General features: G+C 49.3%; 1 long non-coding RNA gene across 1 annotated transcript; it reads right to left on the reverse strand.

Annotated features, from left to right (window-relative positions):
* Positions 1 to 758: 758 nt before the first annotated feature.
* On the reverse strand, positions 759 to 11,687 carry LOC144737955 (uncharacterized). Its single transcript, XR_013589114.1, has 2 exons — positions 11,615 to 11,687; positions 759 to 3,081 (listed from the first exon to the last, which is right to left on the reverse strand). It is a non-coding gene; the product is annotated as an uncharacterized LOC144737955 (long non-coding RNA).
* Positions 11,688 to 25,298: the final 13,611 nt, after the last annotated feature.

The raw sequence follows: 25,298 nt of genomic DNA on the forward strand, positions 1-25,298 counted from the left end.
TCCGCTACCCCACACCCGCGTTAAGACGCGCCTTAAAGCGGCAGCGCGAACGCACGCGCACCTGCAGGCAATTAATTTAACACACATGCGCGATTAAACACGCGCGAGCATCGACGAGCGGTTTTAACTCACACCGCCCTGATACTCGCGCGGCACGGCCCAGAGGTTGAAGACAAGAGAGATAAAATCGTCCTGGGCTACTCTTTTTATTCTCTAAACTTCAAAGGTCGTACCGCGCAGCCAATCGTGCGCTTACCTGCGCCGCCGTCCCTCTCGACCGTCTCTACCGTGGCCTAATCCTCGTCCGCAGCGGCGGTCGCCGGCCACCCATTGTCTCTTGTTGCCCATTGTCTGGAAGGGCGCTTGCGCTTTTCTTGCTTAATATTCCGCCCTCCGTCCTCCCCCCAATGTTGTGAGTAACTCATTGCGGTTGGCCTAGGGAACCTTTTTTTGCTGCGCCCATACAATTTTAAACCAATTTTTGGGGCATCGCAATGTAACCTTTCCTGCGAGGGTCGGCCAATCTCTTGGCACCGGGAAACCATGAGACTTTCCCTCTAGGGGCCCTTCGGATTAAAACCCGATGTACCAGGCAATCTCCTGCCAGGACACTATGTGGGTGCAAGTGCTGCGTGTGTGCGTTTGCCGAGGGTGGGGAGTAGTGGACAATCGCGACGCTTGCGGAGTTGCTCCGCGGTCGTGGCACCACAGTTATGCAAACATGAATAGTATATCGATAAAAAAAATCCAGCAAAACATTCTATTCACGTATTTATTTGTTTATTCAACTATTCCACACAAGCTAAATACTGTATTTTTTTAAAATCTCAAAGCATATACGAATAATGGACAAACAAAACGAATACATATTGTTTAAATGAAAACAGTAAACATTGATTATATAGACGCATATACAGCACATATCCCACACTTCCTATTCGCACGGTTGGCTCCGTACGGAAAAAATAAGTTAAACATACATACGTTGCGCATTCACAAAGCGTTTAAATGGGCATCTAAATACGCTGTACATGTGGAGTAAATTTGGTAGTAGCAGAGGGGAAGTGCAAAGGCTCTCAGGATACCGTGTTTAAGCTGCAATTAGAATATCTAACGTTAATAAAACTTAAAGCGAAACTATTTTGCATTTTACCAGGTAAGACGCGACTGAGCTATGTAGCTCTTTTTCAGAAGCGACCTGGCAGTAAATAATAGCCCAATCAAGTGACTTTATCACGTGGAGAAATACTCTGAACGCGTGATGGTGATTCTATATATGGAGGGGAAAACCGGAGGTCCCGGAGAAAAATCTACACGGCCACGGGGAGACAAAATCTCCAAATATACAGCAGGCGTCAGGGTCGGGATCCAACCGACGACCTCCTGTATACCTGGCGAGGTAGTTAACATCTCGCCACCACGGTTTCCTGATGGAGAGCGTTAAAGACGCGAACTCCAACAACATTTGCCCGATGCACAACGCCACCGATTTCGATTTAAAGCTTTCATGACTGCAGAGATTCATCTTCTTGGTTCTTTCGGTAAAGTCAGACCTGTTCTTCACCTGAGGACGGCTGCTTGCGTTGTGGCCGAAACGTCGTGAGAATTATTTTATTATGTTTTATTTTTATTATTTTATTATTTACATTCTACATGACTTTACCGAAAGAACCAAGAAGATGAACCCCACCGATGTCCACCTACTCCCAGTTCATGGTAAATGTGTGTACGTATGTTTGTTGAAATTATCTCGCACCATACGTAGCCAACCGTGTTAATAGGTGCCGGGGAAGGAAACAAACTAAGCACAAAAAGCAGCTCTAAAGAAATTAGTTTTCAATTTCGAGTATCTATGGGCAGTGTTGAGTCGATGGGCAGTGTTGAGTCTATGTCCAGTGTTGAGTCTACGGGCAGTGTTGGGTCTATGAGCAGTGTTGAGTCTATGGGCAGTGTTGAGTCTATGGGAGACCCCAGGGAGCCGAGTGTTGTATCTATGTGTACGCGTGCACGTTGAACTTCTTTGGCACTCTATGTAGCCAACTGCGCTAATCGGAGGTGCCATCATCACCACCACGATGGCCACTGGCTCTTTCACCACCACCAGCTGCCGCCGCCGCTGCTGCTACCACCGATCCAGCTCTGGCCACCACCCCGCTCCCCAGTGACCCCCCCTCGTGGCAGCGACGGTGGTGCTGGTGCGCCTCAGCACGTGGACCACGTAGGTGAGCGCCAGCGCAGACCCCACGTGGCAGGCCACGAGGCCAGCACCAGCCCCGAGTGCGAGGACGCATGGAGAACGCCGCTCTGCCTGGCGGTGGTGCTCGTGGTAGTGGTGATCCACACCGCCATGGCTCGTGCACTGGGACAGAGTGGGTGCGCGGTGGCGAGCAGTGGGTTCGACGGGGTCAGTGGGACGGGATGTGGCGTTGGCGATGAGGGAAGTCGGGAACGCTGTTTGGGTCGACGTGGTGGTGGTTGCAGTCGTCGTCGGTTTCGGTACTGGCGACCATCGACAGGATTCGTCGAGCTTGGCGTAGGATGTTGTGATGTCTTTAACGTTCTGGTCGGATCCATGGCATTTAGCGCCATATTGTACTTTACCATCATTATTCCTGATCCAGTTGCTCAAATACAAAATATCACACGACTCGCAATTCCAGGGATTGTAGAACAGCGTGGCGCTCTACCGCCCGCACCACTCGTTAAGGACGCTTACCTCTCTCTGCATCCACAAAAACACGTGCTCACAATCGTCCCTTCCCTACCACGTGTCCTTTGCTATTGTGATCATTGCCCCGACGACCGCACGAATGTCGGACCATGTGGAGGTTCCACGTCCCGTTGCCACGGAGCGTCCATCAGCCGGTCTTGCGGAGGGTTCTCCTCGGCTCAGTTTCCATAGCCGAGAGTCTGTGGATCGCATCCACAGGTTGAGGTCCGCGCCACCACCCTGACAGCCACAGACGCCTCCGTCTCCACACGCGGGGCTCCCAGCCTGGGCTCCAACCCACACGGCCGTGGAGAGAATCAGAGCCCAGAAGATCCGCGCCATCGCCACTGTGCTGCTCGTCATCGTCGCCCCTGTGAATTCATTAACGAATGCGCGAGTGAATAAATGAATGCGTGAGTGAATGAATCAATGCAAGAGTGAATGAATCAATGCATGAGTGACTGAATGAATGCGTGGAAGCTGACCGATTAGAGTCGAAAATGGGGCAGCCACAATTTGTATGTTGGTGGGGGGTTTCTCAGTAGATGATTTCATAGATTATAGGTTACTTCGTTGATTATAAATTACGTCGTAAATTTTCGGTTACTTCGTAGATTAAAGATTAATTTGTAGATTACATTTAACTTCGTCAATTATAGAATACTTTGTAGATTATATATTTATTCGTAGATCATAGATTACTTCATCGATCATAGGTTACTTCACAGATAATATATCACTTCATTGATCATAGATTACTTCGTAGATTAAATATTACTTCGTAGATTATTATATAATACCTCGTAGATAATTATAGATTACTTCGTAGTGTATAGGTTACTTAATAGATTGTAGATTACTTCGTAAATTTTAGATGACTTCATAGGTGATAGATTGCTTTACTTTGCAGATTATAGATTACTTCGTAGATTATATATTACTTTACATTGTAGATTATAGATTGCTTCATAGATTATAGATAGGTTCCGCGAACGTCGCCACCACCCCATAACCCAACGTTGGTGTGGATTAGAGGAATTCTGCTGGAGCGTAGTGATGCGAAATCTACGCAACTACTGCCCAGTCCTTGACTCAGTACCGAGCCTATAGTGTCCGTGTGTCACTGTGTTTGTACACATGTATGTACGCCTCTATGGGTCTGGGTGTCTGTATGAAGGTATGTTTTAACTTATTTCGCACCGTACGTAGACAACAGTGCTAATCTATGTCTCTGTGGGTGTCTCTATGGGTCTGGCTGTCTGTATATTTGTATCTATGTGTGGATGTATGTTGAATTTCTTTCACACTGTAGCCAACCATGCTAATCGGAGGTGCGGGGAAAGGACAGCAAATTAAACACAAAAAGCAGTTGTAAAGGAATGTGTTTGTCAATCTAGATGATGTAAAGGTGCAGAGCTCCAGTGGCTCCTCAGAATTAGAATGTGTATTTATACTGGAGGAATGCGATGAGTTATAAGGCTTTTTTCATCAATGTCCCATCGGGGCAGGTCAAAACGTTCATTAGTAATACTATAGAAAGAAAGAGCATTTCCTGACGGCCGCAGAAGCGCATTTGAAAGCGGGCAATGCGGTGACCACCGTCTTTGCTCGATGGCCAGCCAAAAGCCGCTGCTGTGAGAATGACCGTAGTTTGCATGATGGTTCATGCTCCTTGACGAGATCAGCAAGGTATTGTAGTTCAGGAAGGTATTTTGGTATTTAAAGGTTCCGTCGTTAATATTTCTGTCACTTTGTTGAAGGGGAGGGCATATTATAAACCATGATGTTTGTATGTATGAATGGTGAAATTCGTTTGCACCCTTCTTAGCCAATGGCGCTAATCGGAAGTGCGGGGGGAAGGACAACAAACTAAACACAAACACACTTTATAAAGAAATGAGTTTGTCAATCTAGATTATGATGATTTAAAAGTGCATAGCTCTCAGTGGCTTCCTAATATAGCAAGGAAGAGCGTTCCAGAAGCGTGTGTACGTTAATGGCGTGGGTGTCCCCAAGCGTGACTGAGCCAGGCCCTGTCGGCACTGCTCGGAGCGATCGACCGAAAGCCCTGGGTTCGTAGTCCATCACGGCTCATTTATTATTCGCCAACGGCATTGGCAGCTCGCCAAATGTCGTTGGGTATCGGCCCGCAACTCTGTTTTGCTATCGACACCTAACGATCAGATGTCTGCAAGTCAAGAGCGGGTCACGAGTCTTCGGTGGAATATTTTGTTTTAAGAATAAGCGTGTAGTGGGTTTTAAGTCAGTGGTTCAATATCATCATGTTTTACATTGCTGGATACGATTACTGTAGAATGAGTTTCCACTTTGTTGCGAGTAAGAGTTGCAGGTGATCCGCAGTACTGGGCTCTTTGAGCTTTGGAATATGAATCAATAATAACGTCAAAGTGCGCCACAGCCACACAGTATCCAATCGCTGTCATAGAGAGAGAACGACTCAGAGAGAGAAAAGCGACGATTTAGAGAGGACAACTCAGAGAGAGATGACGACTCGGAGAGAGAAAGGACGACTCAGAGAGAGAAAGATGATGACTTAGAGAGAGGACGACTCAAAGAGAGAGGGGACGACTTAGAGAGAGAGAGAGGGGACGACTAAGAGAGAGAGAGAGAAAGAGAGGACGACTCAGAGGCGCCAGTAGTAGGAACAACAGACGAGCGGGAACGCAGCAGCAGCCAGGCGGAATGGCCGGTGCTACCCAACGATTTTCCAAACTCCGTGGTCCTGTGAGTGCTTATAACATGAATAAAACGCGACGTCTAAACGCGACGTCTAAATGCGACGTGCTCACGAACACGCATGGCAGTTGTTGCTGCTTGAGTTTACGTGGTGCAGTGTGTAGTTCCACCATGGTGGCAAGACGTTATCTCCCTCGCCTGGTATACAGGAGGACCTGGGTTCGATCCCGACCCTGGCGCCTGCTGTTTACGTGGAGTTTGCGTCTCTCTCCCCCTGTGGTAGCGTGGATTTTTCCGCGGTTCCTCCGATTTTTCCCTCCACATTTAGAATCAACGTGCATTTAGATTATTTGGCTGCTATAAATGTCCATGTGATAAGCCACTTCGTTGAGCTATCTATTTATGGCCAGGTCAATTGTGAAAAAGAGCTATATAGCTCAGTAGGGTCTTAACTGGTAAAAAAATAAAGATACAGTGATACCTCGGTTCACGAACTTAATTCGTGAACTGACTCTGGTCGCGAACCGAATTGATCGTGAACCGAGGCACATTTTCCCATAGGGTTCAATGTAAATCCGGTTAATCCGTTCTGACCTTTTTTTTTGGTTTTTGAAGCACAAAAATATGAAACAAATTACAATACACATTAGTACTGTACAGTATAGTAATGTATAAAGAGAGAACACTAACCTTGCTTGAGATGACTTCAGTAAGCACTCAAACGGGTGAACTGTACAATACAGTAAGTACAGTATTGTACAGTACAGTACAGTAGTACAGTACTGTATGTGCTAAAAAGCACACCAAAAAGCAAAAAGTCACTGAAAGTGTCTTCACAGTACTCACAGTACTTCTTTCTGTGTCTCTTCTTCTCTCCACGATCTTCCTACAGGAAGTCACGACCATGTGACAGCCTGGAAATAGCATTAAAATGGCCGCGGCTCCTGTTCGTGAACCGAAGCGGAGTTCGTGAACCGGAGCATATTTTTATGAACTTTTCTGTTCGTGAACCGAGTTGTTCGTGAACAGAAGCGTTCGTGAACCGAGGTATCACTGTAGTAAATGGTAGTAGGAATAGCTTGTGTAGTATGAGGAGATGGAGTCCGGGGTTCCACAATATCTAATACAACCAGCACCTCTTTGGATTACGATTATCGTGACTGTCGTACAGCATTCCCTCGTTATTCGCGAGCGATACGCTCTGGATATGCTCGTGAACAGCAAATTTCTCGTACAATGATACTGGAAATAAATAAATAAATATAACCTATAAAATACATGAAATGTTTCATAATACCAAACATAATAATTATTAGTTGTAATAAACATAACAATAAAAAATACAAAAGTATTAAATAGTAATAGTTTGAACTTACTTTTAATTATTTAATTACTTCATCTGTCATCACTTTATCTCATACATGCCTTTCCTTCTCTTTCTCTCTCGATGCAGTAGTTGTGTAGATTTCCACATGTGATTCACGGACAGCCAAAATCGTGGATTGCAATTCGTAAATAACGAGGGAATATCGTATATTAATTAAAATATTACAGTTATCGACTTACGAACCTATATTCTTTCCTGGGACCCATTCGTAAGTTGAATGGTTCGTAAGTCGGAACACAACAATGTACTGAATTTAAATATCCATACAGTCATTGTAATGAAATGTGTTACAGTTCAACAAAAAGGGAAGCAGTGTTAAACTCATGAATAAGAAGAGATGTTGTACATTTGCAAGCAAAACTGGAAAAAAATTATGTATAGTAAATAAAACGCAAAATGAAGCAACATAAATAGAAAAGTATTTATATTTTCACTTACTTTGAGTCCTGATGCTGGCTTGCTTATCAAAAGGGGTGCAATTAGTCACCACAATTGCAAATACACACACAGACACACACAGACACACGCACAAGACACACGGGGGCACTCACGCACAAAGACAAAGATCCCCCCTATAGCCTGAATAGACTGTTGAGGCAAGTGCTGTTAGAGAGCACCTATAAAGTCTGGCACGGCACACGAGGGGTGGGTGGCCAGCACCTTGTTTCCCTAGTGACGATGTTTTACACATCACATCAGGTACTCATTTGAGGCTGAGTCGACCTAGGGGAGACCTAGGACCTGTTCAAATATTCGTCACTGGTGTTGGACATGAGCGAGAATTGAACTCAGGTCGCCAGATTCGTAGCGCAGTGCGCTAACCACTACAACACAGTTCCCACACGTACAGACACACGCATCAACGACAAAGCTTCCCCGTATAGCCTTCACAGACTGTTGTGGAAATTGCTGTTAGCGAGAACCCATAAAGGCCGGCACGGCACATGAGGGGGTGGGTGGCCAGCAAAACGCCCAGCTACCTTTGTCTCCCCAGTGGCGATGTTTACACAACACACCAGGTACTCATTTGACGCTGAGTCGACCTAGGGGAGGACCAGGACCGGTTCAGATAACCGACACAACACTGACCCATTACATCTCGTGGGAGATCGCTCCGTTGAACAAAATAGTTCCGCGGCTCAGTTTGCAAGTGCGAGTTCGCATTTTCTGTCGATGTTAACAAACAAAGACTATCTCATGTAAGTTTGTTCGTAAGAGCGGGTGTTCGTAAGTCTGGTGTTCATAATTCGGGTGTTCGTAATTCAATGACTGTCTGGCACTGATCTGCCTTACCCTTTCAATATGCATATAGATAATCGAGTAATCTAAACGGTGAAATGTAAGGTTGACTACTTGTACAGAAACAAGCATTGTCTTAAGATTCCATTTCATAGACAGATTATTGAAACTACAATTTGTGATTTGACTACTGTGATGTAGAAGCACATCGGGTGGCTTCTGTGGTATGCGGTATTCACCTCGATATTCACGAACTCGCTATCTGAGATTTTGGCTATTCGCGATTCACATCTGGAACTCTACACGACTGGCATCGAGAGAAAATAAGAAAGAATAGAGATGAGATGAAGTGATCAGATATAAAGTTATAAAAGAGAATGTGATGAGAGATACAGTGAAGATGCGCAGCATCATCATAATTTAAGGTAAGTTAATTTATAAACTATTACTTAATACATTTCCTAATCTAGATTTGAAGCTTTCGTGACTCCAGAAATCAATACTCTTTGGTACTTTCGGTAAAGTCACGTAGGTATAAAATATTATTATTTTATAATATTATTATTATTATTTTATACCTACGTGATTTTACCGAAAGTACCAAAGAGTACATTTACAGATAATTTACTTTTAGTTGTTTATTACAAATTAGTTTTTTTGAAATAAATTAAAAAATAGGTTTTCCTAGGCCAATACCATTTTCTGCGAAATTAGCTATTGACGAGACTCTACAACTAAATTAACAAATATTTTTTTTTATTTTACCAGGTAAGGCTCGCACAGATATATAGCTGTTTTTCGGAATCGACCTGACCACAAATGATAGCTCAACGAAGTGGCTTATCATGTGGACATTTATAGCAGCATGTGTACATTTATAGGGAAAACCGGAGACCCGGAGAAAAATCCACGCGACCACATGGAGATAAACATGAAAACTTCAAATATACAGCAGGTATCAGAGTCCGGGTCGAACCCACGGCCTCCTGTACACCCGGTGAGGTAGTTAACATCTCGCCAACATAGCCCTTGCGAATAACGAGGGAATACTGTGTACACTTAAACAAACTTAACTCGTTTTACTGCGCTGCATTACCAATCTCAGTGGACGCATCACTGTGACCTCCACTGACATCGCTGGACAAACGCCTTTGGACATGAGAAGACATTTTCACTGCACGGCTATTTTTAATCACAAGTCGCCTTCCAATTCACCAAGACCTCAGCAACGTCACTAGTCATCGCTTGAACTCACGCCAAGCCCTTTTGGACCCAAAAGTCAGGAAACATTTTAATTTTAACAAACGCTCAAACTGACCCTCATTAACATGAATTCATACGTTAATTAACATTTTGAATTTAATTGAGGACAATTTTAAGATGACAGCTATAATCTTTGAACATCAGTTCACTGTCTTGATTTGAAGCTTTCGTGACTGCAGGAATCCATACTCTTTGGATCGAAACGTCGTGATCTATTATTTTTTCCACCTACGTGACATTACCGAAAGAACCATGAGTATCAGTTAATTGCTTTGTCTCAAATAAGTACATTTTCTGTCTATTGTTTTAAATGTAATTTGAGAAGAAATGAGAAACCAATATTAATAATAGATGAAGTATTAACTTAAAATATCTATAAATAATAAACAATGAATTTTTTATGCCTGTGAGTCCTGCGAATCGGGGAAAACAGTCGCCTTCCCATTCACCAGGACTTCAATAACGTCCCTCGCCATTGCTTGAAGTCACGCCGCAAGCCCTGTTGGACCCATGCGCTGAACCTTCAACAATGCGAATTTAACCCCGCATGAAGCTTGGAGAGCCGAATGGCGTTCACAAGGACTCACAGATAAACACCGCCACGTTGTGAAAGACCAAACGCGGAAGATCCCTGGGTTTGATCTTCCCCGAAGCTGCTCATGGTCCACCCTAAACCGCACCATCCACTGCACAAACCATGACAGCAGAAGCGGATACCTGATGATGCAAAAAATTGAAAATTTAAAACTCTCCAGTAGTGTGCGACTGTGGTTATCCAGAACAGACCGTAACAATGTATAAGGCGACGCAATCTCCCGATACACAAATACTAAGGAGACATCACAGCGATAATTATGATACACTCCTCTGCTACTGCTCAAGATGCAGCCGTCTCACTTGGCCACCTAAATATGAAATTGTCGTTTTTTTCTCTGCAGCCGTAGGGAAGAAGAAGAGACTCATAGAGACCCGTAGAGATACAGACCCATAGAGATGCACAGAATCACAGGGACGCACAGAGACTCGGAGACCCATAGAGACTCACAGACTCGTAGGCACAGAGAATCACAAAGTTTCGTGGAAACTCAGACGCGGAGACTCATGTAAACCCAGGCGCATAGACCCATCGACTCATAGAGACCCATAGATAAGTTTTTTTTATGGCAAACCTTACTAATTGGCTGTGTCAAGCGGTGGCCGGTTTAACAACACATTTATATTTATGCGATATATCCCAAAACCCTCTATTATGGCCTTAACAGATTGTTGGGGCAAGCGCTGTTAGCGAGTAAGCAGCACCTATGAAGGCCGGCACGACACACGAGCGGGTGGGTGGCCAGCATCACGCCCGGCCGCCTTTGTCTCCCCATTGCTGAGATTAATGCGGGGGAGGCCCAGCTGCTATACATGGCCACGTGATAAGCCACTTCATTGAGCTATCATTTGTGGTAAGGTTGCTTCTGAAAAAGAAGCTAATAGCTCAGTGGGCCTTACCTAGTACGAAACAAATTGTTAAGTTTCATTTGTATATTTTTAAAAGTGATTTACTTTACCTTTCCTATCCTTTCATTCATATCGTGTACTTGTGTTTATTGTTGTAACGTTCTGACCCGGTGTCCCTACTGGACATCTATGAAAAAGAGCTTTATAGCTCATCGGATTCCTCCCTCAGTCAAAAAAATATTCTGATTCTGAGATGTAATTTGGTACTGATGTTGGCCGTGACCAGGAATCAAACCCAGGTCCTCTTGAGTTGGTAGCACAGTGTGCTAACCACTGCACCGCCGTTTCCCACACGATACGTTTACACGTAAAGCGCCAGGTACTAATTTAAGGCTGAGTCGACCTAGGAGAGACACAAATATGGTATACTGTATATAAAGTACAAAGGTTCCCCGTCTAGCCTTAACAGACTGTTGGGGAAAGTGCCGTTAGCGAGTAGTAGCACCTATGAAGGCCGGCACGGCACACGAGGGGGTGGGAGGCCAGCACCACGCCCGGCCGCCTTTGACTCCCTAATGGCGATGTTTTACAAATCCACCAGGTACTAATTTGAAGTCGAATCTACCTAAGCGATGCCCAGACGTATATACATATACAGACAAAGATCCCAATATAGCCTGAACAGATTGTTGGGGCAAGTGCTGTTAGCAAGCACCACGTATGAATGCCGGCACGGCACACGAGGGTTGTGGGTGGCCTGCACCACGCCCGGCCGCCTTTGTCTCCCCAGTGGTGATGTTTTACCGTACCAGACACTCATTTGCGTAGGCTGAGTCGACCTACACACAGAGAGAGAGACACGCACGCGCACTTACACGCCTTGCAGAGTCTCGCTGCCTCCGCCTCCAAGTCGTGCACCTCACAGTCGGCGTGAGCACGTGACCGCCGCGTGTAACCCCACGGGCCCCTCCTCCTGCCGCGCCCTCCACCCTCCCGAGCGCTGTCCCCACCCCCCTCTAGCCCCTCCCACTCTCTCCCGTGATTCGCACGGTTGACACGATGTGGCAAATAGCTTGATGTTATCTTATCTTAACGGATTTTGTATAGCGCCGTATCCAAGGTGCTTTACAAAGAATTAACAACGGTACAACAACGTGTTTGTGAATGTCATGGTGGAGATGAGGCGAATTAAATAAATGAGAGGAAGCAATGGGGGCTAATCTGTGATGATGCGTGGATTCGGTAAACGCAAAATTGATGACAGAATATGATGATGGTGAATGGATTGACTGAATTATGTGAAATGAGTAATAGCCGTGTAATAGGAATATTAAGAGGGAACAGTAACGGTCGTGGTCGTTATGAGGAGGATATTGAGGGGGGTTTTGGGGTAAGCTTTTGAAACGAGTGAGCAAAAATTAAGTTTGTTCCAGTGAAGGGGGTGGGCGAGACGAGAGAAAGAGCGACAGCATGGATTGAGCACAAGGAAGATGAATAGAGAAAAAGAGACAGCAAATATTGAGAACGTGAAGGACAAGAAGGCGACACATAGACAGATACAAGAGTGGCAAGATACGGTGGGGCAAGACCACGAAGGGATGTGTAGACCTGTGTGAGGAATTTGAACAGGCAACGGTAGAAACTGATTGTGTTAATTACCGGCGAAACGTCACGGTATTAGAAGTGTAAATGGTGTAGTGGGTTTACTCTCCAACACACTGCCGTTCCGCTGGAGTAGTTACTAATCGGCACGTTTGGTTTACGTGACAAACATTACTAATTGGCTGTGTCGGGTGGTGGCGAGTTTAACGACACATTGATATTTACATGCTCTCACGCAAAAGCCTCTATTATGGACAACAATATTAATAATTAAATATTCAACAAATTAATAAAAAATCTTCTGCAGTCTACCAATGGGACCAAGCCCGATTAAGACTTCTAGCTACTGTATCTATAGAACAGAAAACATAGCGTGATCCACCAACCCCTTTGAGCAAATTCGAGACCGATGAGGGCAGCATGAATTGTAACCTTTTAATCTCTTTTTTTTTACACTGTCACCGTGGTAGTGGGTTAAGAACACATTTACGCGATCTAACCCGAAAAAAACGCTTTATCATGGATAATATTGGTTGCGAAAGCCTACTACGTGTTAAACTGATCGGTTTCCAGACGTTTATAGGTAAGGACCATAGACTCAACATTGCCCATAGGCTCAACAATGCCCATAGACTCTCACTGCCCATAGACTCAACATTGCCGGTAGACTCATTGCTGCGGATAGACTCAACACTGCCCATAGACTCAACACTGCCCATCGACTCAGCCCTGTCCATAGATTAAACGCTGCCCATAGATTCAACACTGTCCACATACTCAACATTGCACTATAGACTCAACATTGCACCATGGAATCGAACTCGGGTCGCCGGATTCGTAGCGCAGTGCGCTAACTACTATGCCACCGCTCCCCATGGACTCCACACAATTCACGGGAATTCAACCATCGGTCACGGTCCGAAATGGAACCCGCGACTTCCTCCCGCGTGGCAGGCCAGGGCGATGCCATCTCCCTCGCCACCGCAGAGCCTCCAGGCGCGATAAGAGCCGTGCCAACTCCACCCGTGCCAACTGCACCCGATACCAAAGAACAACAACAACCGCCGTTCACCACTCAGTGGCGGTGACGTCACCACGGCGCTTGTGCCAGGCTAGGTACACTTTGAGGCAGTCACGTAAAGTGTCGAAGGCTCTCAGCTGGCAGGCGGTCACGAGACAGACCCAGGTGCCATGGGTTAACTGCTGTACCAGGCTAGGTGCAGGAGGTCACGGGACAGGCCTGGGTGATATTGGTTGACTGCTGTGCCAGGCTAGGTGCAGAAAGAGGGCATGAGACAGAACCAGGTGTTATGTTGATTGCTGTACCAGGCTATGTGCAGGAGGAGGTCACGGGACAGATCCCGGTGTATGTGAAGTACCGTTGATGACTCTTGGACACCGTTGGTGAGGCACACGTATTTATTCCGTACAAGTAGTCACAACTGTGGACATACAATACTAGAGGGGGTATCGGCCCCCTCACCCGGCTAGCTGGGAATACACTGCTAGCTATCTCTGACCTACCACCTAGTCCTCCACTAACGGGCTAGGGGAGTCTGTCTGGCCCGACACTGGTAAGTCGGGCTACGGTACCCGGAGTCCCAGAGCACTAGCTCTGGTTCTCGGGACCACGCCGCTGGCTCGGTCCTGCGCGGCCCTGACAAGGGCGGCGTCCCAGGGGAGTCCAGGGCTCTAGCTAGACGATCTTCGGTCTTCACTGGTTTAGCTTTAACATTCTGCCCCGAGCCCTCTGACACATCCCCCTTTATACTCCACCCCCGCTGAGGGGTGGGGCCCTGGGCTGCCTGGTGCGGACGTCGTTGAGAGCACCCCCCCCCCGTGCACTCACGTAGCCCCGCCCACTGTGTTTGTTTCCCATAAGCTGCCATGCATAACGGCTCTCTCTCTAACACCCCTACATATGTATGCATGTTGAACTTCTTTGGCACCGTACACAGCCGACTATGTTAATATGAGACAGCGGGGTAAGGAAGAAAACAACACAAAAAGCGGCTGGAAAGAAATTAGTTTTCAATTTAGATTTAAAAGTACAAAACTCCAGAGGAAGAGCGTTCCAGACAGATGACTGAGATGACTGGCAGTTGACTGGTAGATGCACCACCTGTGACCCCCCCCATACTCCACCCCAGCATCCACCAGCCCCCCCCCCCCTCATACCCCACCCTAGCACCCACCAACTCCCCGATACCCCACCCCAGCCCCACAAGCCCCCCCCCCCCGATACGCCACCCCAGCCCCCACCAGCGCTCTCCTCCCATACTTCACCCAAGCCCCTACCAGGCCCCCCCAATATCCCAGTACTTCTAGCCCCCCCTACCCCACCACAGCCCCCACTAGCAATCCCCCATACCCCACCCAACCCCCACCAACCCCTCCCCCTCATATCCTAGCCCACGCCATACTTCATCCAAGCCCCCACCAGCACCCCCCCCCCCCCCATATACCAGCTCTGCCAGCCCCCCCCCCCTAATACCCCACCACAGCCCCCACCAGACCCCCTCATACCCCACCTCCCACTAACCCCCCCCCCCCATATCCCAGCCACCCCCAGACCCCCCCATACCCCAACCACCACCAGCCACCCCCCCCCAATACCCCAGCCCCCACTCCTCCCCTCCCCACAGCACCCCGGTAGACTCTGAGTGATCTGAGCGCCCCCTGGCGATCACGTCACCTTGGTATCCACGGAACCTTTTTGCCGGCATCAGTACGAGTTTTCCATAATACGAGGTTTTTTGGGTTAGATCGCGTAAATATAAATGCGTCGTTTTTACGCGATCTAACCCAAAAAACGTGTATTATGGTCGCGAAAGCCTATGTGTTAGTATGAGTATCATTGCCAGACGGGGTAAAGCCTATTTTTATATGTTTCACCATTATGACACTGTAAAAAATGTCACGAGGATAAAACTGCTCAACCCGAGCTGGAAATGCTCAGATGATTACATTGCCTTTGTACTGTTCGCCTTTGGGCGTTCTCTGCCCTGATACATGCGGGCGTATGCGTGGTGTTGGCCACCTGCTCACTTATGTGCCATGCCGGACAGAGGCTCAGCTCCCTATTTCAACGTGGGAGAGGAGGGTGGTTGATGCAAGATGCGAGTCTGGGCCCCCCTCCTTTCTCCCGACTCATTATTACTTAAATAGCTACAATGGATGGTTTTTAACCCTGTAAACAATATGTTAAGCTATAATTACATAACATATAATAATTTTAGTTGCGCCGTGTAGTGGGTGCAGAGGAAGACAGTTTCATGGTGACAGTGTCAATATTTATATAAATATTTAAAGGTTACAATTACTCACAATTAGGTTATCGTGCATCCCGCTATCATGCTGCCCGCATCGGTCTAGAATTTGCATCATGCTATGTTATGCTGCTCTATAGATATGATAGCTCGATGTCTTAATCGGGCTTGGACCATTGGTAGACCGCAATCGATTTTTAATTAATTATTTTGTTGAATACTTTTGTATTAACAATGTTGTCAATAATAGAGTTTTTTGGGTTAGAGCGTGTAAATATAAATGTGTCGTTAAACCTGCCACCACCCGTCACAGCCAATTAGTAAGGTTTGTCACGTAAATAAATAATGGCAATTCGTTACGAGTTCAGTACACCGGTGTGTTGGAGAGTAAACCCACAACAACATTTTCAATTTGAGTACTTTGACGTTTCATCAGTAATTGCAACCAACATCATGAGGCGGACAGCCAACCGCCTGTCGACTGAACATTCCATCTGTTCCACACTCCCTTTCCGTGGAGGAGCTGTATTTAAGTATTCATCATCTCGCTCGTCGACCCCAGCAGAGCCTCGCTGAGTCTCAAGACTCGTTCTCATGAGGTTGCAGGTGGAGGCGAGATGTTATCTCCCTCACCGGTTTACAGGGGGTTATGGGTCGATCCCGACTCTGACGCCTGCTGTATATTTGGAGGTTCCCCGTCTCTCCTCGTGGCCGCGTGGCTTGTTCTTCGGGTCCTCCGGTTTTTCCCTCCACATTTAGAATCAACATCAAGCGTTTTATAATATCTAACTTCTGTACATTTCCACTTCATAAGCCACTTTGTTGAGCTATCATTTGTGACCAGGCCGTTTCTGAAAAAAATAGCTCAGTGGGGACTTATTTGGTAAAATAACAATTTAAAGGATATAGTTTACTCTTTGTTTTTTTCGGTAAAGTCTCGTAGGTAAAAAAATTATTAATAAAAAATGAAAAAACTAGAAAAAATGTATTTTATTTTTACCTACGTGACTTTACTAAAAAAACAAAGAGTATGGATCCTTGCAGTCACGAAAACTTTAAATCTAGGATATAGTTTGTTTGCAAAAGAGACATGAAGGGGGGAAGTGAAGGTAGCGGCACTGTTCGCCCACGTTCATTGCAATAATGTAACTATTTATGTATTCGTGATCTCGCTTGGTTACCCCAGGAATGTCTCAACACTCTTTGTCAAGAGGGTCCTGCCCAGTTGGTCGGAGGAGTAGGAGTGCCGATGATGGTGCTGCTGATGCTGCTGCGAGATCCCAGTTGAGGCGATCTGCAGAATTCTGTGTGCTGAGCAGTGGGGATGCACTTGTGAATGACAGCGGTCCCGCTGTGCGTCTCGGTTTCCTCAGTCAAGGGAGTAGGAAAGCGGAGAAACCGGAAGAATATCGTGCACAGCAGGAAGAGAGAATACAAACTTTACACAAAGACTGGTAGGGCAAGTGGTGTTAGCGAGCACCTATCAAGGCCTACTCTGTACACGAATGGGGTGGGTGGCCACGCCCGACCACCTGTGTCTCCCCAGTGGCGATTATTTTACACTCCGCACCAGGTACTCATTGGAGGCTGAGTCGACCTAGGGGAAGCTCAGAACTTGTGCAGATAATCGTCAGTGGTGTTGGCCGTGAGCGGGAATCGACCTCGGTTCGCCAGGTTCGTAGCGCAGTGCGTTAACCTCTAAACTACCGCTCCCCACTCACTCACACACTCACTCTCAAACTCACTCATATACTTATCCACATTCACCCATACTCACTCTCACACTCACCCACACTCACTCTCATACTCACTCTCACAACAACCGCCATTCTCCAGTAAGTGGCGGTGACATCACCACGGCGCTTGTGCCAGGCTATGTGCACGTTGAGGCCACGTGATGTGTCGAACCGTGCTGGCACTAGGTCACGGGGCAGACCTAGATGCTACGGGTCAACTGACTGAGATGACTGGCCGATGCACCACCTGTGCCCCCTACTGTGCCAACTTTCTGTGCATTAGTCACCCAGCACTCCACTCGTTGTTGTGAGTGTTGCTCATCCACCCTCCGTTGTTGTTAGAGGGCGACTTCCTCCAACTGCCCAGCAGCATCCCTCACGAGCCTCCTCCACATAGGCCAATCTTGACACCGCTGGTACCAGTTATCGGGAAGTCCAGATCTTTGAAGAATTTGTGAGCTCCTCATACAATCCAGCCTGGTTAAACCCAGGATGGATCGTAGGCAGGCCAGCCTAAATGTTTATAACCGGCGAAGTTATTCCATTAGGGGGAGTCCACGTTTTACAAGTGTAGAGAAGGGAGGGCATGACTGTGGCCGAGAAAACCTGAAGCTTCGTGTGGAGCGACAGACCAGGTAGCTTCCACACAGCGTTACTCAACCGACATAAAGATAATGCTGCTCGACTGATTCGGAGTGAGACCTCTGCTTTCAAACCAGAGCCTGTCATGAGCACACTTCCCAGGTATGATAAACACTCCACTCTCTCCACAACTCCCCCATCACCAATTGGGAGTTGTGGGGGTGGAGTGTCCGATGGTACAAAATACCCAGGCAGGTGCTTAGTTTTGGTGGGGCTGATGGTAAGGCCCCACCTCAGGTTCAACAGCAGTGCCTACAACTCCTCTTCTGAGTGAGCAGCAATTACCAAATCATTGGCATGCATAACATGGATTACCAATAGGGAGACAACCATTGACCGCACACGAGCATCGATCAGCCTCCCATTGTATCTGTACGAGATAGAAATTCCTCCGTTACAGCCATCGAAGGCTTCACGAACTACGTGGTCGAAATAGATGTTAAATAACGTGGGTGCCAGAGGACATCCCTGTTGCACCCAAAGGTGAACATGGAATGGTTCCGACTACCGGCCCACTTACTTTTACCCGGGCCAGCTCGCTCTCATGAAGGTCCTTAATGATCGCGAGCAGAGAGTCAGGGACTCCAAAAGCATGAAGAACAACCCAGAGCCCATACCTACTGATGGTAGCATAGGCCTTGACCAAGTAAATAAAGCAGAGATGTCGTCTTGCTGGAATTCCCTACACAGAAAATATGGCATCTGTGCAGGACCGCCCTATCCTGTAACCACATTGGGGCTCCGCAAGCCTCTCCTCAGCGTGCCTGGCAAGGCGATGTTGAATAATCCTTGCCAGGACCTTTCCCAGCACACTGAGGAGTGAGATGCCCCTGTAGGGGGACCACCAGGGCAGTCTATGCACAAACGCCACCCTTCCTCAGTATTTCGCTTGGAAGATCATCTCTGCCCAGTGCCTTTCCTGGTCTCACACTCTGGATCGCCTTCAGTACTTCCTCAACAGATGGCACCTCAACCAGCCACTCACAGGGGGTGACTTCCTATTCCAATATTTGAGGCACCGCAGCCTCAGTAGGGTCATCCCCACTTTGCCCCATTAAGTTCTTCAAGCTGAGGGATTTCCCCTCCCCCAGGACCTCACAAAAATGCTCAGCAATCTGCAAACTTGTTCCTGGGGGTTGGAGATTGGATCACCATTTTTTCCCCTAATGATGGTAATAGGTAATAGGTATGGCACTGCAAATTACTTTTTATTATAGAATTAAAGAGTGATTTGTGATCGCGGGCCACTGAGGCAGATTCCATCTCTTTAGCAACCTGCGACCACCACCCAACCTTGCAGCACCTCACGGCTCTCCGAACCTCCGAGCGAAGGCTGCGGTAAGCCTCCTCATTCTCTGACGTGGGATTCTGTAGACGATGAGAGTGGGCCTGTTGCTTTTTCTCAGCCAGCCTGAACACCTCCTCTGTCAGCCAGGGTCTCTGGGGAGGTCTGGACCGTGTACCCAACGCAGCCATTGCAGCTGCATGAGCCACAGTCCTAAACCTCACCCATTTCACCTCGACATCAGGAGGAGTGGGGGACGATGCCAACCCCAGCTGCAAGCGATGATGAAACTCACGCTTGCAAATTTAATCAGCTACCTGAGACCAGGCCACGATGGGTTTGAATGGAAGAATGGCAGGCGCATCTTACACATGACAAGTCGATGGTCAGTGAGCAAATCAGCTCCATGGTAGGTCCAGGTGTCAAATACATGGGCCCGCATCCACTGTTCCGTCACTATGTAGTCCAGCAGATGATCTTGCTTGAACCCGGCATGCATCCATGATGTTGTGTGGACGTGCCGATGCCTCCTACAGTTGTTATTGAGCTGAACTGGCCGATGCCTTACAATCACTCCAAACCAGGTGCCAGCATCATGACCAACTCGGGCATTAAAGTCACCCAACAGGATGACTCTATCCCAAAGGGGGCACTTTAGCTAGCACCTGTGACAGGAGGCCATAGAGGGCATCTGACTCATCGGCCTTGCCTGCATCGCTCCACGGATGTTCGTCTTCGGTGGGGGCATAAGTAACCATGACCACCACTCCTCTCCTCTGGTTGATGGGAAGGTGAGCCCAAAGTAGCCTGTGGCTTACAGCTTCCCACACCTCATCGCCACGCCCCCACACCCCTTTTATTATTTTGTTCAGAAGAAGATCCACTCCCTGTTGGTTGGCAGTCTCCTGTCCCGAGTAGAGAACTATCCACCCCTCATGGTGGCAGTACCTCCTGAATATCACAGAGATACAGGAGGTACCAGTCCAGCTCCTGGCAGAGGAGTGGCAGCCTCTCCTCCACAGTGAGCTGTCAAACATTCCATGTGGCCACCCGCAGTGGCTTTTTGCTGTTTCTGGAGGAACCCCGAGGATAAGGGTTCAATCTCCTGGCTCCGCGGAATGGGATTTGGCCAGAAGACGTCATGGACGCCTGTCCCCCCGGGGCCTCCGGCACAAGCTTAATTAGATTTTTATTCCGTGGTTTAGTTGTAATTGTGTAATGCGGGCGTAAACGGCTTCGCGGATATGACATCATGGGGGGAGGAGTTAAGTCACGTGGGAGAGAGGGGTGAGGTCTTAAGGGAGAGATACCGGAAGAGACGAGAGAGTGTGGGAGACAGAGTTAGAGTGAGGCCACGCAGGGCGGAGGTCGAGGAGTGGTGAGATCGCCACCTACACGGAGGATAAGACTTGGTACCGTCGGCCAGCGGTGACCAAGCACGGAGGAGCGACGGGCAGCGGTGGAGCTGCAGTGAGGGCAGCGGTGGAGCTGCAGTGAGGGCAGCCGGAGGACTGCACCGGGGATCTGCAGCGGAGCTGCAGAGGAGTGGAGGCTACGGGAGCGAGAGCAGCTATGGAGCTGCCAAGGGGAGAGCTCTGAGCGAGGGCCGTGCGGGAAAGGTGTAAGAACCCGAATAAAGGACGATGGAGACAGAACCAGGATCGAGTCCCTTATTACACTGGTGTCAGAAGTGAAATGGCATGTCAAAACAGCTCAGAAGAAAGAATATTCCTGCGCCATCGTCTGCTACAACATCCGACGACGACGACCTTCCTCGGGCGGTCGACCTACCTGCGATGGAGGAGGAGATCCGTGCGGGAACAAGTGCGGGTCCGGGAGTCCAAGATGTCGCCGCGTCGGTGGACCCGTCTGCGCCAGAGGACGCGGACTTGCAATGGAGGCAGATGGCGGCGCAGCTGGAGACGCTGAAAATCGTGCTCGCGCAATTGTGTGAGCTCGTCACACCGAGGACGGCGTTGGGGGGAGCCGATGAAGGTCCGCAGGTCGCTGCCTTGCCTCCGCTGTCGGCGCCATTGACCACGCGGCGAGAAGACGCCATCTTGGGCGTGGCAGGAGAAGAACGGCGGGAAGCCGCCATCTTGCGCTCTCCTCGGCGAGAGGCCGCCATCTTGAACACGCGGCGATGCGACGCCATTTTGAATATGCCGCCTGGTGAGTCATCGGATGAGGACGGTGCAACAAGGAGTCGCAGCCGTCATCTCACGACCGTCAAAGAATTCTCCATCGGGGGTGATTGGAGTGCTTTCGCCTGCAGATTTCTGGCGGCGGTACGCTCAGCAAGGTGGACGGACGCTGAGGCATTGGAGGTTTTACCGACTCTTCTCGATGACGAGTCGGTGAGATTCTTCCGCTCCATCAAGGCGGAGAAGAAGAAAACATTGAGAGGAGTTTTCGACGAGATGGCAGATGCATATGAACCACCGGATGATGCTCATCGCCGGTTTGTTCAATGTCAGCGAGCACCCGAGGAGTCGCCGGTGGCATACAGGGGTGCGGTATTGGAGTTGGCCATGGCTGCATACCCGGAGACGGAGCCTGACCTGCTCGAACCTCTCATCTTGGGTAAGATGCTCGAACTGTCCCGGGATTTGGGGATTCCTATGCCGGTGTGTGGCCACGAAAAGCTTACGTCCCGGGCGGCCGCTAAATGTCTTGATGCCCAGTTCAACCTGCGCCGTTGGAAGCAAGTCACAGCGTGGACGGGGGGGCCCATCGTCGAGGGAGGTGCCGCGGGTTGGGATCCCAAGAAGGCGGTGTACGTTCCTGACGGGGGGGGGGGCCACAGGAGCTGACAGCCGCCTCTGCTCAGTGGTCGGCCCGCAGTACGCCGGGGCCGCGATCTGCGCCACCGCCACGGGAGCGTCGGGACGGGGTGCCTGCGGCGCGGCGTAACAACATCGACTGCTTCCGCTGCGGCCGTAAAGGCCATTACGCCAGGGACTGCTGGGCCCGCGTCCCGGGGCAACCCCAGCAGGAGGCCTCGTCAGCGGATGTGCCATGGAAGGATCCTCCAGGACAGACAAGCCGGCCGTGACATTGCTGGAGACAGGAGACTCTGCTCGGGGTGTGCCTACCACGGCTGCGGGGACTCCGAGCCCCGCCGCCCTTCCGACCCCGTTGCAGACACGATCGCAACGCACCCCCGACGCTGGGCCTTCAGGGACACGGGACCGGGACATTGACGGGCCTCCAATAGCGACAGGAGGACTTCATTCTGTCGCTCCTAAAACTCCGTCACGTTCCCGGTCTGCAGGAGGGCCGCCGCCCGTCCGGGACGGACCGGCGACCCGAACGCGCTCAAAGTCCCTTACATTTCGTTAAATGTTACTGTTGTGTTGTTCTTGTTGTTATATGTATTGTATGCTTCGTTGTCCTTGAATGTGTGATGGTTGTGTTCGCTCGCATTACTTGTCTCGTTATTGTTCAGCCGAGGTCGGCTGGATTTTCTCTACGGGGGAGGGTGGTGTAATGCGGGCGTAAACGGCTTCGCGGATATGACGTCATGGGGGGAGGAGTTAAGTCACTTGGGAGAGAGGGGTGAGGTCTTAAGGGAGAGATACCGGAAGAGACGAGAGAGTGTGGGAGACAGAGTTTGAGTGAGGCCACGCAGGGCGGAGGTCGAGGAGTGGCGAGATCGCCACCTACACGGAGGATAAGACTTGGCACCGTCGGCCAGCGGTGACCAAGCACGGAGGAGCGACGGGCAGCGGTGGAGCTGCAGTGAGGGCAGCGGTGGAGCTGCAGTGAGGGCAGCCGGAGGACTGCACCGGGGATCTGCAGCGGAGCTGCAGAGGAGTGGAGGCTACGGGAGCGAGAGCAGCTATGGAGCTGCCAAGGGGAGAGCTCTGAGCGAGGGCCGTGCGGGAAAGGTGTAAGAACCCGAATAAAGGACGACGGAGACAGAACCAGGATCGAGTCCCTTATTACACTTGGATTGAAGGTGGAGGGGTTACCAGCCCCTCCCACCAGTCCAGAGCTACAAACGCCATGAGGGGAATGGCCAATCGAAAATTGCCCTCCCCCCATGGCACTGCTCACCACAGTGTTACCGTCCGGCACCAACGAGGAGATAAGAGGTTGATTTGCCGGACTCTCACACTCACACGCTCACCCAGAGTCATTCACACTCACTCATACACTCACCCACACTCACTCACAAACTCACTCACTCACACACTCATCCACACTCACCCACACAAAGACAAATATCCCCCGTATAGCCTGAACAGACTGTTGGGGCAATTGCTGTTAGCGAGCACTAATGAAAGCCAGCACGGCACACGAGGGGGTGGGTGGCCAGCACCACGCCCGGCAGGTGAGTGTCTCCCCAGTGGCAATGTTTTACACACCGCACCAGGTACTCATTTGAGGTTGAGTCACCCACACCCACACTCATACACAATCACTCACCCACACTCATTTTCACACTCACTCACACACCCACCCACACTCACTCACACGCTCACCCACACTCACTCACACACTCACCCACACTCACCCACACTCACTCTGGCACTCTACAGATCACGTGGAGTTCACATAAACTCCACACATACAGGAGCCCAAGGCGGGAATCGAAACCAGGACTCTTCTCGTCGTGAACGAGGCACCCGTGTGAACACCATCATGCAGATACCCTGCCGCCCTGTGCGCCAAAACCGGTAACCGGTTATTTTACGGTTCTACGCCATGCTATTAACGATTTTGCTAAAACGCCGATGTTCACAGCCTCCTTGTGAGTGACAACCGGCACTATGAACCGGTGCCAGTACTGGCCCGAGTCCCAGGACCGACACCACCACTGCAACAGCACCGGCACCAGAACCAGCACCGGTACTGGGAGTGGAACCCAACGCCGCCAACAGCACCGGCACCAGTCCCGACACTGGAACTCGAACCCAGAACCGTCACCGGTTCGTGTAGGTAGGAGCGAGGTGGTGCTGGGCAGCCCCTCCCCTCTGGTTCGTTTGCCTCTCAATGGGCCGCTCTGTGGCCGTGCAGAGGAGAGAGAGAGGGGGGAGAGGGGGGAGAGGGGGGTCCCCTTTGTTCTGCACAGGGCAGTGACCGATAATTACCCCAACTGGGAGAGAGGATCGTGGGGGTGGGGAGAAGGTTGGTTGGTTGGGGGGGGGCAATGCGGGAGTAGATGGGGGGATGATCACGCATATCTGCAACAGGTATAATCAGCTATAAAGATCAAACAGTAGTATTATTATCGTTATTTACATTTGTTTTTATGTATTTATTTGCCCTGTGACCCCAAAAGCCGTATTGCCTAATTCATATATTCGGGTCGGGAAATTCGCTATGGTGGGGTAAAGTGCGGGTAACGTGTGGACACGTGGACCAAGTACCCCACGCATTCAGAGAGGGCGGGGAGGGAGAGACTAAATTCAACTATTTATTTTATGTAACCAGGTAAGGCCCACTGAGCTATGTAACTCTTTTTCAGAAGCGACCTGGCCACAAATAAGAGATCAACGAAGTGGCGTATACTCTAGATATTCATAGCAACCAAATACTGTAATGTTTACAGTTATGTAGGGAAAACACGGAGGTCCCGGAGAAAAATCTACACGGCCACGGGGAGAGAGAGAAACGCAAACTCCAAATATACAGCAAGCGTCAGGGTCGGGATCCAACCAACGACCTCCTGTATACCAGGCGAGGTAGTTAACACCTTGCCACCGCGGCGGCCCCTATCAGCTAGCAGTGCTCGCCGAGCTGCATTGGCTTCCAGTTGCTGAACAAATACATTATAAGGTCGCACTCATTACGCACAAAGTGCTTGTCGCAAATTAACCACAATACCTCGCTGATCTCGTCAAGGAGAATAAACCATCATCACGCGAACTCCAGTTATCCTCGCAGCGGCTTTTGGATAACCATCGAACAAAGATGGTCACCGCACATGCGCGCTTTCGGATGCTTTTCTGCGGCCGTCTGGAACGCTCTTCTTCCAATATTAAGAAACCACTGGGAGCTATGATGTACTTTCAGATCA

The sequence above is a fragment of the Lampetra planeri genome, chromosome 76 (genome assembly GCF_965212315.1).
Source record: "Lampetra planeri chromosome 76, kcLamPlan1.2.h2, whole genome shotgun sequence".
NCBI lineage: Eukaryota > Metazoa > Chordata > Hyperoartia > Petromyzontiformes > Petromyzontidae > Lampetra > Lampetra planeri.